The sequence below is a fragment of the Mercenaria mercenaria genome, chromosome 17 (assembly GCF_021730395.1).
Source record: "Mercenaria mercenaria strain notata chromosome 17, MADL_Memer_1, whole genome shotgun sequence".
Classification (NCBI taxonomy): Eukaryota; Metazoa; Mollusca; class Bivalvia; order Venerida; family Veneridae; genus Mercenaria; species Mercenaria mercenaria.
The window spans coordinates 34,636,458-34,648,742 of NC_069377.1; positions in this window are offsets into that span (position 1 = coordinate 34,636,458).

Below are 12,285 nucleotides of genomic sequence, written 5' to 3' on the forward strand. Positions count from 1 at the left end.
ATGGAATATGTTTACTGTAATAAGCTTAGCTTTTAGAATTAAATGGAGTTATTTGAAATGTGAGCTTGAATCGTAACTAGAACGAAATTTTATCTTCGAGCAGTTTGGCACCGAGTGTTGCTGTTTAACATGTACATTTGAACTTAAAAGAACAGATGTCCTTAAGAGAGCACAATCAAGTAAGATATCTTGAACATGGCTGGCGGCGGGGTGGGTGTGGTTACAAATTCACATGTTGAATGTTTGAACATTTTTTAAAACAAGAAGGCCAAGATGGCCCTAGGTCGCTCACCTGAGAAACATACCATAACAGTGCAAACATGTTTGACCTAGTGATTTCATGGAAACAAATATTCTGACCAATTTTCATTAAGATTGGACCAAAAATGTGGTCTCTTAAATGTAAACAAGTATTTTCTTCAATTTGACCTAGTGACCTAGTTTTCGACCCAAGATGACCTACATTCAAACTTGACCTAAATTTGATCACAGCAATCATTCTGACCAAATTTCATAAACCTCAATTGAAAAATACAGCCTCTATCGCATACAAAACTTTTCCCTCTGATTTGTCCTAGCGACCTAGTTTTTTATCCCAGATGGCCTATATTCAATCTCGACCTTTATTACACCAAAGCTACCATTCTGACCAAATTTCATGAAGATAAATTGAAATATACAGCCTCTATCGCATACACAAGGTTTTCTTTGATTTACCTAGTGACCTAGTTTTTGACCCCAGATGACCCATATTCTGACTTGACCTAGATTTCATCAAGGCAATCATTCTGACTAAATTTTATGAATATCCAGTTAAAATGCAGCCCCTATTGCGTACACAAGTTTTTTTCTCTAATTTGACCAGGTGACCTAGTTTTTGACCACAGATGACCCATATTCAAAAACAACCAAGATTTCATACAGACAAACATTCTGATAAAATTTCATAAAGATCCGGTGTAAAATGCAGCCCCTACTGCATACACAAAGTTTTTCTTTTATTTGACCTAGTGACCTAGTTTTTAACCCCAGATAACCCATATTCAAACTTGACCTAGATTTTATCAAGGCAATCATTCTGACCAAAATTCATGAAGATCAATTGAAAAATACAGCCTTTATCGCATACACAATGTTTTTCCTTGCTTTGACCTAGTGACCTAGTTTTTGAGCCAAGATGACCCATTTTAGAACTTGGCCTAGATTTTATAAAAATTATCATTCTGGACAAAAGTTATGAAGATCAGTTGAAAAATACAGCCTCTATCGCATACACAAAGGTTTTCTTTGATTTGATCTAGTGACCTGGTTTTTGACCCGAGATGACCGATTTTCAAACTTTGCAGGTCATCAATCTGACTAATTTTTATGAAGATCAGTTGAATAATACAGCCTCTATCACATACACAAACTAAATTTTGACAGACGACAGACAGACGACGTACGCCGGACATCGAGCGATCACAATAACTCACCTGAGCTAAAAAGAAATGAAAAAATATATATATGTATATATATTTGGGGAGGGGGAGGGGTCGGGGGTGAACGGGTGAGGGTACAAAACTTCACATGTTGATTATAAATATTGATGGAAAATTAAAAAATGAAAAAAAAAACCAACAAAAATGTTGGGAGGTGTGGGGGCGGGGGGCGGGGGTGTAGGGATGCATGATCGGGGTGGTGGGCATGACTGGGTGGAGGAGCGAGGTGGGGGAACGGTACAACTTTGCATGTTGATAAATATTCATGGAAGGTTTGAAGAAATCTAAAATAAGGAATGAAAAAATATTTTATTTTGTTTTTTATTTTTTATTTTTATGGGGTGGGGGCGTTGGAAGGGTGAGGGGTTGTGACCAAGGCAAGAGAGTGACCAGGTGTGGGTACACAACTTCACATGTTTATAATAAATGTTCATGGAAAAGAATGAAAGAAGTTCAATGAAATTCTACCAATTGGTAAGATTGTTATGTACAAATATGTGGATTTTTAAACAATTAAAGGGCTGAAACTCTGAAGTTATTTGAAAAATCCAGACGTAATTGCGAGTGCACAACCACGTTATGGTAATTTAAATTCAGTTTAAGTTTCATAGTTCTAGGTCAAATATATCACAAGTTATGAAGCAGATGTAATATTTATAGTACCCTATATAGTTAACACTAGAAACTTCTGAGGGCCATAACTCTGATGTTACTTGGGCAATTTGACTGACACTTAACGGGCCACATAACCTCATAGTGGTAAACATGTATATGAAGTTTTATTTAAATATTCCCAACCACTTCCTAGATATGGCTCTGGACGGACGGACGGGCGGACAACGCCAAAACTATATCCCTCCGACTTCGTCGGGGGAATATAAATCTTTTTTTATGAACAGCTGAGTCCCAGCATTAGATAAGTGTCAGCCAGTGCAAAATACAATGTTCGTAAAGGTTGAATCATCCATTTTGAAACATACTAAACTGCGAAAACAGGCTTTACTAATTGTCTGTTGGTGGCATGTTATAAACGCTGTGTTCGATAAAAACACATGTGGCCCGGCCGGCGCTTTGACCGAAAATGTAGTCAATATGATCACCCAATGATATTTTCTAAGTCCGAATGAGGCCAAAATCAAAGTTGGATTGGGTTATTCAGATGGATAGAAAATGGACATAGACAGTGACTGTGCAAGTATCGAACGTGTCTGGCAAGCGGTTGTGGCGCTAGATGAAGCAGCCCAATCTATTAAACAAGAATATGGCCATCCCGTGTTTTTTTCCTGGTCCAAATGAGGTTAAAGTCATAGTCAAATTGAGGTTGTGTCATATGGGTGGATGGGCAAATGTCCAAGGCAGTGTCTGTGCAAGTACCTAAGGTGCCCGACAAGCGGTGTTGGTGCTAGACGAAACAGTCGCAACCATGTAACCTTTGCACGCACGCACGCACACTTAGACACACACACAGACAGGCAGTTCAATCACTATATATCCCGCATCAATTGATGCCGAGGGCATAAAAAACGTTGCAAAAACTATTGTTATGAAATAGGTATGATAATGAATATTATAAAATTTTGGTCTTTAGGCACCTTTAGAAGTATACGCAGACAAAAAGAAAGTGTACATAGGGTTTACATCCATGTACAAAAATCCATAGTTTACACATACGCATATATGATAGCAAATTAAAGGTGGATTTATGATGCCAACAACGTTTCCTTGCGTTCTGGAGAAAAACTTGAATTTTAAGAGTGATTTATACGTTAGGGGTCAATTTTAAAAGTCTCAGATTTGAAAGAAAGTAAGAAAAGAACTGCAGGATAGGTTTACCATGGCTCTTTTGTCTTAAAGCAGCATGCCTCCAGATTTGGCTAAACATAATCTTTCTTTCAAATTGAAGTTTTGGTCATATTGTGAACATTAGAATATGAATGTTTGTTTCTAAATTATTTTAAAAATTCCAAATCAAGAAAAAATGATCACCGCGTCGGGAATCGAACCCCGGACCGCCGCGGCAATAAATACATTTTCCCGTCGTCGTAACCAATAGCGCTATAGCTGAAGTAGTGAATAATGACTTCAAAATATAGATATTTATAATCGAGACAGTTTACCTGGAGTAAAAGCGTGACAAACGCTTTTCGATTTTCATCGTAAAAAGTAGTAAAAACAGCAAATTCTCATGTGTTTCCGTAACATAAAGTTTGTCAGTAATTAAGTTTTAAAGCCTTCTTAAGAAATATAGCATTTATTTCAAGATATCTAAAAAAATATTTTTTTTGTTGTCGAACGATCTGGAGGCATGCCGCTTTAAAACTAGCTAATATCTAGTGTAACCACCTCTTCGACGTATAACTTCCATTAAACAAGATCACATTAACCTGACGTAAAGTCTGGTTACGTCATTTAGAATTAGCAAACCTTTCCCCTCTACTGTAAACACGAATCTTACCGTCTGCAAAACTTAAGGAGGTAGGTTACCTTGTTACCAGGGTAAATTCAAATTAGTTGAACCGCAGCATTTTTTTTTTTGTATTTCGTGTAATTTAATGTTTTAAGTGCTACAATCTCAAAATCTGCAAAAATATTGATTATTATTCAGAGCGAAAGACTCATATAAAAAATATTTCAGCAAATAATTGCTGTTTAAAATAGTTTAAATCAAGAAAATGCACAAAATTACGTACTTTCAAAATGAAAGCTATTCATTTTGCGCAGTAACTGACACGTAACGTCATGACGTCAATGACGTCATTTTAAAGCAACAATGTTTTGAAGCGTTTCAGCGGCAATTTATTCATTATTTCTGCATTATCTAAGAAATAATATATCTCATTTAGTGATTTGTCGCTGAATAAATCATTGTTTGGAGTTCAGATGCGAAGGAATTATATCATGAGGGCGCAGCCCGAGTGATATAATGACACGCATCTGAATGACAAACAATAATTTTATTCAAGATCAAATCACTAAATGAGACATATTATTTCGATTCTAACATGTAACCAAGGACTAAAGTTCATCCTTGACGGCATTAATTAAGTATTTGCCCGTTTTCAATCGGTTTCTTTTCCAGCGCGCCGCTATGCCGTTTGATGCTATGATGTAATAATTGTGACATCAGAACAGTGATTTGTTTTATAATAATTCACTGTTTTCAGCCTTCTTTGTTTAATAGGAAAATGAACCGGATCGTGTTAGAATAAACTATTAAGCATCAGATCGGAGGCAGGTTCATGATTTTTTTTCAGAAGAATATACGAACACATTTAGATTATCGTCGTAAGTCGTCATCTTAGCTTTCGGTTGGACATGCGCACGTACAAATATTAAGGTAACCTACCTCCTTAAATTGAAACGGGATTCGTCGCTAAAAAGCACTCTTGCCCACAGCGTAAGTGTCCAGCGTAAATAACCCCTCGCCCGAAGCAGACGTAGCATGTGATTACGTTCGGCTAGGATACTTCTAAAATACAATCGTATGTTTTAATCGGAAGTCTGTCGGCTCGCAAACAGTTCAATACTGTTTGCTAACTAAATCCGAGCTGATCTGTCGTACTTGACGCCGTTTTGAAAGGATGACGTAAATGCGTAATGGTTACGCAACGGTCTGGCCTAGCCGTTGTAACCCTCGGTCTACCTAACCTAGGTTTGTCTGAAATGTCTGCAGTTTGTCGAAGTCGAACATAACGACGTAAAATTGTATTCCTTTGACAATTTACAGTAACTGTTGTGCAACGTCATCAACGCAAGTTTCAAACGTCAACAGTACTAGCGTCTAGAGTCTCTCTTGTTTGCTAAGGCGTGAAATCGTTATTCCTGATAAAATATGGAATAGTATGTGTTTGTTTTGTTAGAACAAATGTTCTGGATACTGATACAACATTAAAATTGCAAGGAAAGCATTAAGCTTGATGTTCAAATGAAAAATATTGCATTAGACTATACGTCAATTTATAGGACAATGAAAATTTAAAAATGACCTAAACTGAGTGAAACTGAATGATGTTAGTACACTTATTCGGTGCTGAAAATGTTACAAACTTTGGTCGACTGTTACAAAGTTACACGAGAAAGAGTCTAGTATTTGAATTAATGTGGTGCATAAATATGTTTGCATTTTGTTTAATAAGAACTGATTTCAATGATAACTGATATACTTTTCAGGACGGAAGTGCCATAGCTTTGGTAGGATACACAAATGGAAAGGTGTTCTATGTTCTAGCTCCAGACGATACCTACCAACAAGGGAACGTATTTTAAAGCCCCAGTGGGATATATTAAGAATGGAATATTTAACCATAGACCTACAAAACAATCTTTTGTCATAAACAGCAAAGATATACAATCAATTGATAGAGAATTTGCAATTTGTGAATTTACTGGAGTCATAGAGGGTGGTCTTAAAAACATCATTTAAAGACTAATCAAATTATGGTAATGTAATAAATTCGAAAGTTTCACGATTGCTTTACACTAATTTATATTTACTGAGAACTTGATATATATTTACTGAAAACTGAACACATGGGAGTTATTTTTACAGGAATATTTATATTCCGAGTCTTCTAATTTTGATTTTAAAACATAAAAATGTACTTGATAAAATTTAACATACTTTGCGTAAGGAATGAGAAAAAATGTAAAACCATCTTCATGACATTTTGCAATGATTGGCATTGCAAATCTACCGGCTGTTTTAGATTGTCGAACTGTAATGGACATACGAAACAGAAAAATCTGTTGAAATGAACTGATGAAATGAACCGATACTCAGCTTATATTGAATATGTTCAATTTAAATGTGGGAATCATTGTATTAGTTGTAAACTGTTACAAATGTCAGTAAGTTATATGATTACAAACAATGTCCAAAAGGATTGCGTTAATGTGATTAATCACCTTAAGTTTCCGGGCCCACTCCCCCTCCCCCCCCACCCCCCCCCCCCCCCCCCCCCCCCCCCCCCCCCCCCCCCCCCCCCCCCCCCCCCCCCCCCCCCCCCCCCCCCCCCCCCCCCCCCCCCCCCCCCCCCCCCCCCCCCCCCCCCCCCCCCCCCCCCCCCCACCCCCCAGTTGACTGAGAAGTGACCTATACCCATCAATGTTGTATCCAATACAGTGGCCAAGGGAACAATATTTTCTCCAATTTCAGTCCCCAAATGCACAGACGCCGCCATTTCATGCTATATTTTAAAACATTTCCAGGGGGAGACCCACACCCCACTTACATGATTAGTGTTGTTACCTCGCCCGTACCTCATAAATTTTAGACAATGGAAATGCACTAGAGGGGTAAACCTTCCATATATTTCAATTACCAAACAAGCTGCAAGAGTTTCACTCAATGTGTCGAGTTTCACTCAATGTGTCAAATTGATTTCCTTTGTACACATACATTTTGGACCCTTTGTTTGGCCCTACCATATGATAAGTTGTCAACTTAAGCTGATGTTATAACAGGTTTTTAAGACTTACAAAGGATATTGAACAATTAAGAAATAATAAGTTCCCAAACGTGGTTCTATCGTAGATTAACCGTGGTGGAGAGGTACGTATGCGTAAGATTATATCACGATAGGGGGGAACGCTGGCGACTGAGTGATATTTTGTTTCGCATAAGAACGAAAGCTCGGGTGTGTCTATGATAAATCAACGTGGGTACTTGTTTTTCGATTCTAACACGACATCTAGTATCACAGTGTTAGAAAAAAATGGTAACTACTTTTTACGACCGCGATAAGACCTGGATCGGATGACGTCATTGCACGCGAGTGGTATATTGCAGAATAACCCGAGATAGATTTTGCTCTACATGTATGTAGGTTATTTGCTGGTCGTGTTAGAATAAGTGATAAAAACAAGCAATAAGGCATTTATTAAAGTCAGCTTGGGTTGATTTAGAATTTATGAGAATATTCTGCTATAGAAAAATGTTAAAATTGTTACAAAATTCCTGAATATTGTAAATAAATTAAAGATGTCCATTTAAAAACATTATATTCAAAATCTTCATTTTAAGACAAGAAGTTTGATACTAAATATGTGCATGTTATTGTAAAAAAGTATGAAAAGGGGGATTTTTAAGACTAATGATCCTTATATAACATTAAACGATATTATGCAAAAAATGCATAAGAAAAAGAAGGATCATAATATATCCATGCATCCCAACAGAACAATTTTAGGTAACCCTGTTCAACAAAAACAAATTTCAAAATTGCAAGTTTCATTTAATTTAGCCAAACTTAAGCTTGAAATATATATATATATATATATATATATATATATATATATATATATATATATATATATATATATATATATAAACACGTGCCTCAAGAACAACCTTCCCGAAGTTACTGTTGTAACGGCTGTTCAACGTTTCAAAAGATATGACATTAAAAACAGAATTCAACAATTAATCCATTTTAATTGGTCTAATTACAATCTACTTTTTTTTTGTAAATGTGAAATTGCTTACAATCCATAGACTTTGAGATATATCAATTTGTACCGACAAAGCCCATGCGAACCAGATGATAGCAGACGACAACATTTTCCGTACCAGCTTCCGAGTACCTACTGGTAACCGCGGAAAAAGCCGGACTATTGGAAGAAATGCTCACCGTTCTCACTAAAATGCCAAAAGGACTAAGCAAACCATTATTAACATTAAACAAATAACACATAACAAAAATGATTAATTTATCTACATTTTTGGGGATACCGTTATTTGGTTATTTGCGGAAAATATCTCATTTTATCTGTTATATTTGAAGAAGTCGATTTTTTGCGCTGCTTCCTACAGAGTCTAAGTGAACTGAGGTGGGTCTAAATAAAGACAAGAAGGACCAACCAAACATTAAAATATAAAAAAAGAATATATTAATAAAAAAAACTTCAATTTGTGGGGCACCGTTTTTACTGTTTTTAATGCATGAGTGTACAACGCCATTGAAGATGCTTTGTGTGTTGAAATAGGCGTTTAAGCAAATTCTTAAGTTCCAAGTTTCAAGTTTTACCGTATTTTGAATTTCCAAATAGGCCCTTTTAAGTTAAAGTAATTTTATCCTTCTTTGTTTATATAGACAAATTTTCCGTTAGGTCGTTTGTAATGTACGTATATATATCACTTGAGGTAATGAATAACATCATGACGTTTTATACCTCTTTTATAATCAGAATTTAGAAAAAAAAGTAACCAAAAGACAACCAAGCCTATTTCGGAAAGAAAACTCTGAAAGTTCTGTGATGTTTACGGGCACCGTTCTACAGACTTAAGAATTGCAATTCAATGAATAAGATGACTGATTAAAATGTAGTCACTAAACGAAATATTCGTATCATGTCTTTATTCAATTGCATGGCATGATACTCTAAAAAGCATCATTTAATGTTTTGGGGGTACCATTTAATTGCGTTTACACAAATGTATTTGGCGATTGACATAATTATTATGTTTATGCTATTAAAATAATTTGACTTGACTTGACTTGACTTGCTCTTACTATCGCTTATCATAGTTTCAAATCGGTAACCCGTAGAATTTTGTCCAGAAATCTAACGGTAGAGGAATTTGTTTAATACAAGAAATAGACAGGAAAATTACCAACGATAAATTGAAACGAATACATAAATTACGTAAATTTGTCTCATTTAAAACATAATTAGATTAATAAACACAGAGTAAACAACTGTACACCGGATGTAGAGATAAAACTTTTGACTTTGAATTCTGATTGTTATGATTATAGTTAACATCTGTTTTGTGTGGTTTTCCGCAATTTTGTCTTTGTTTTTAATTAGACAGGGACTGTTGTTTAATAATGTTTCCTTTTTATTTTGTTTACAAGTTTATGTGTTTGTTTCTGTTATATTTTACGAGATAATAATGAGGCACGACAATACAGCTAACGGCCATCGTTATTTTGATAATATCTTAAAAATTACGGAAAGTACTTGTTTTAACTTTGCGTACTCTCAGAACTATGCATTCTTTTATCTTATATATATTTTGTTTATGCAGCCGTTGAACGTTTATTTTACCGTGTGACCGTACAATATAATTAACTGTATTGGAGTACGTGCGTACCAAATACATGTATTTTTTCCGTATTTGGACGGTTTTCAACAGTCCCATGTTAATCATACAATAAGGCCCCGGGGGGACGACCGAAACGCGTGAAAAAGTTCCGAATGTGAACAGGGGAAGCAGGCGCTCTTTGGTACAGAGTTTGATTATGCGTCTTAAAAATACCATCTGGGAAAAAATGTACAGAAAAAGGCAGAAATACAATATATTTGTATTCAGTGAATCATTTTTAATTTAAACTGAAATAAAAAAGATATATAATAAAAGAAGTTTACATTGTACTGTACAATATGAGACATATTTGGACTCGTACCCAGCTGGCGATCATGACTTGGACATTTGAGCCGTGCCATGATAAAACCACATAGTGGGTTTTGCGACCAGCATGGATCCAGGGACAGCCTGCGCATCCGCGCAGTCTGGTATGGATCCATGCTGTTCGCTTTTAAAGCTAATGAATTGGAGAGAAAAGAAACTGTTAGCGACAGCATGGATCCTGACCAGACTGCGCGGATGCGCAGGCTGGTCTGGATCCATGCTGGTCGCAAACCCACTATGTTGGTTTTCCCATGGCACGGCTCATTTGATTTTTACATTGATGTCTACAGTGATTTACACCTGGCTTCCGGCATGTTTTGAAATTTGAGAAGAAAAAAATATTTCTCCATCCGTGTTCTCTTCAGGTAGGACAATTAAAGAATGATTTACTTTGTGTCGCTTTTATATTTGTATCTTAATTCCTTTTCGCTCTTTAATTTCTTGGTACTTCTCCTGTAGCTACTACAGTGGTTACGTGTAAGGTATTAACCAGTGATTAAGAAATAAAAATTACCAAATACACTAATCTAAGTAGCAAGGTACACTTCGAATTTTGGCCCCGTCAATATTTGTAATAATTAGTAATTCGTAATTTTGGTTGTCTGTAAATTACTGTGAGAGATACTGTAATTTTTAAGAAAACAGCTGACACATATAAATTTGATGTCAGGTGTAAAACACTAACTGATGCTAGCGTTGTATGAAATCAAACCATAGAAGGGTATCCTGCTTGTTGATTGACACTCAGGTACATTTTGGCTATTTTGTGAAAAAAACGAGATTAATTTATATCTGTAGTTCTCTTCAAAAAAAGAAACTTATGCAGTTATAATAGTGTTGGTGGGGTAGAAGGTGGTGACCACTCGAGTGATTTGCAGTGTTCCCATTCATGTATATTTGTACGCAAAACAAAGAAAAAGTTCAGATTTAAGGACTATGCTATTTTAACAATGTGATGAATTAGCGTGGGTGGGGTTACATGTTATTATTTCTGAGGAATTTCCAAGTTACTGTAAAAAACAAATTTTTTCCATATGTGACAATAGTATACGTTTAAACCATGAAGTACTGAAATCTTTTCTTAATAAAAGACTAAAGTCGGGAAAGTTATCAGCATTCGTGTCACAATTTTCGGTACAGTATTCTATGTCATCAAGCATACATGTAAATGCCGCAACAAAACTATAACATACATTAATTAATGCTGAACTGTCCGTGTAAATGAGCTGAGCTCTATCTTTCTATTTCCATTTATTATTTTTCTTAAAAATACATTACAATTAACAAGGTGTCGGTAAAATTCGTCACTTTTGTGCACATTCCTTTACTTATCAAAGAAGTCCTATAGGTATGGTGTGCGTGAAGGACCTGAGCGCTTACCTAGAGGCGCGTTTACGCGGAATTTACTTTGCTAAGATAAATATACATATAATTTTACCTATAAGTCCGCAAAATGCAAACAAAGGAAAATAGCCGTATTAATTTTGTAACAATATATTTATCAAACATGCGCTTGCAATAAGATCGAGAATTTCTAATGACCATTCAGAAAGCTGCATGTCAAGTACTGATATTTTCACTTGTGGATAAAAATGCATTTTTACAATAGGTTATGTGGTGACTCAGAAAGGAATATCTCGGTGATAAAAATATGCTTGTCCTAGAGGATGCTACAACCTACTTGACTTCTAATTAACATTTCAGTTTGATATTATATTTAATTTAAAGTGTATCTATGATGAAAACCGACTAGATCGATTCGGACATGTTAGACAGTGTGAAAGCAAACATATTGTACGTATTATTTAGCTTGGATGATTTTGCACTGTGAATACATGCTTTTAACATTTAATTCCACAAGTGCATACACAGTACACTAGACGAGCGTTCTTAGAATGTTTTGTTTTTTTCTTTGTAACATTAACTTGTTAAACTGAAACATATGTCTGGCAATTATAACAGGACCATTGTATATTGGAATAAACATTTTATTGATAAGGAGGTACAAAAATCGGTAAAATTTATTTTAAAACCACTGAAAATAAATAATAAAAAGTGGAAATATGTTATGTTTCACATGTAAGATAAGATCCCAAGCATTAATTGCCCTCGTGGAAAATATAATGCATGTGGCGTTCACTGTTGATATATATATTAATATTATATTTTGACGTTAAACTGAAACAAACAAATACCATTTGCTTATTCATTTATATGTTAAAAAAGAAACAAACGAAAAGAACGGGAACAATGTTTATCTATTTTATTTTGTTGGGTTTAGAGTAACACCGAAGCGACACAATTAACGTTTCCCAGGTTTTGTTGGTGGGGGAAAACTCCAGGTGACCTTCCAGGCTTTTTTCAGGCTCAGGCGAGCACCTAGGTAGAGAC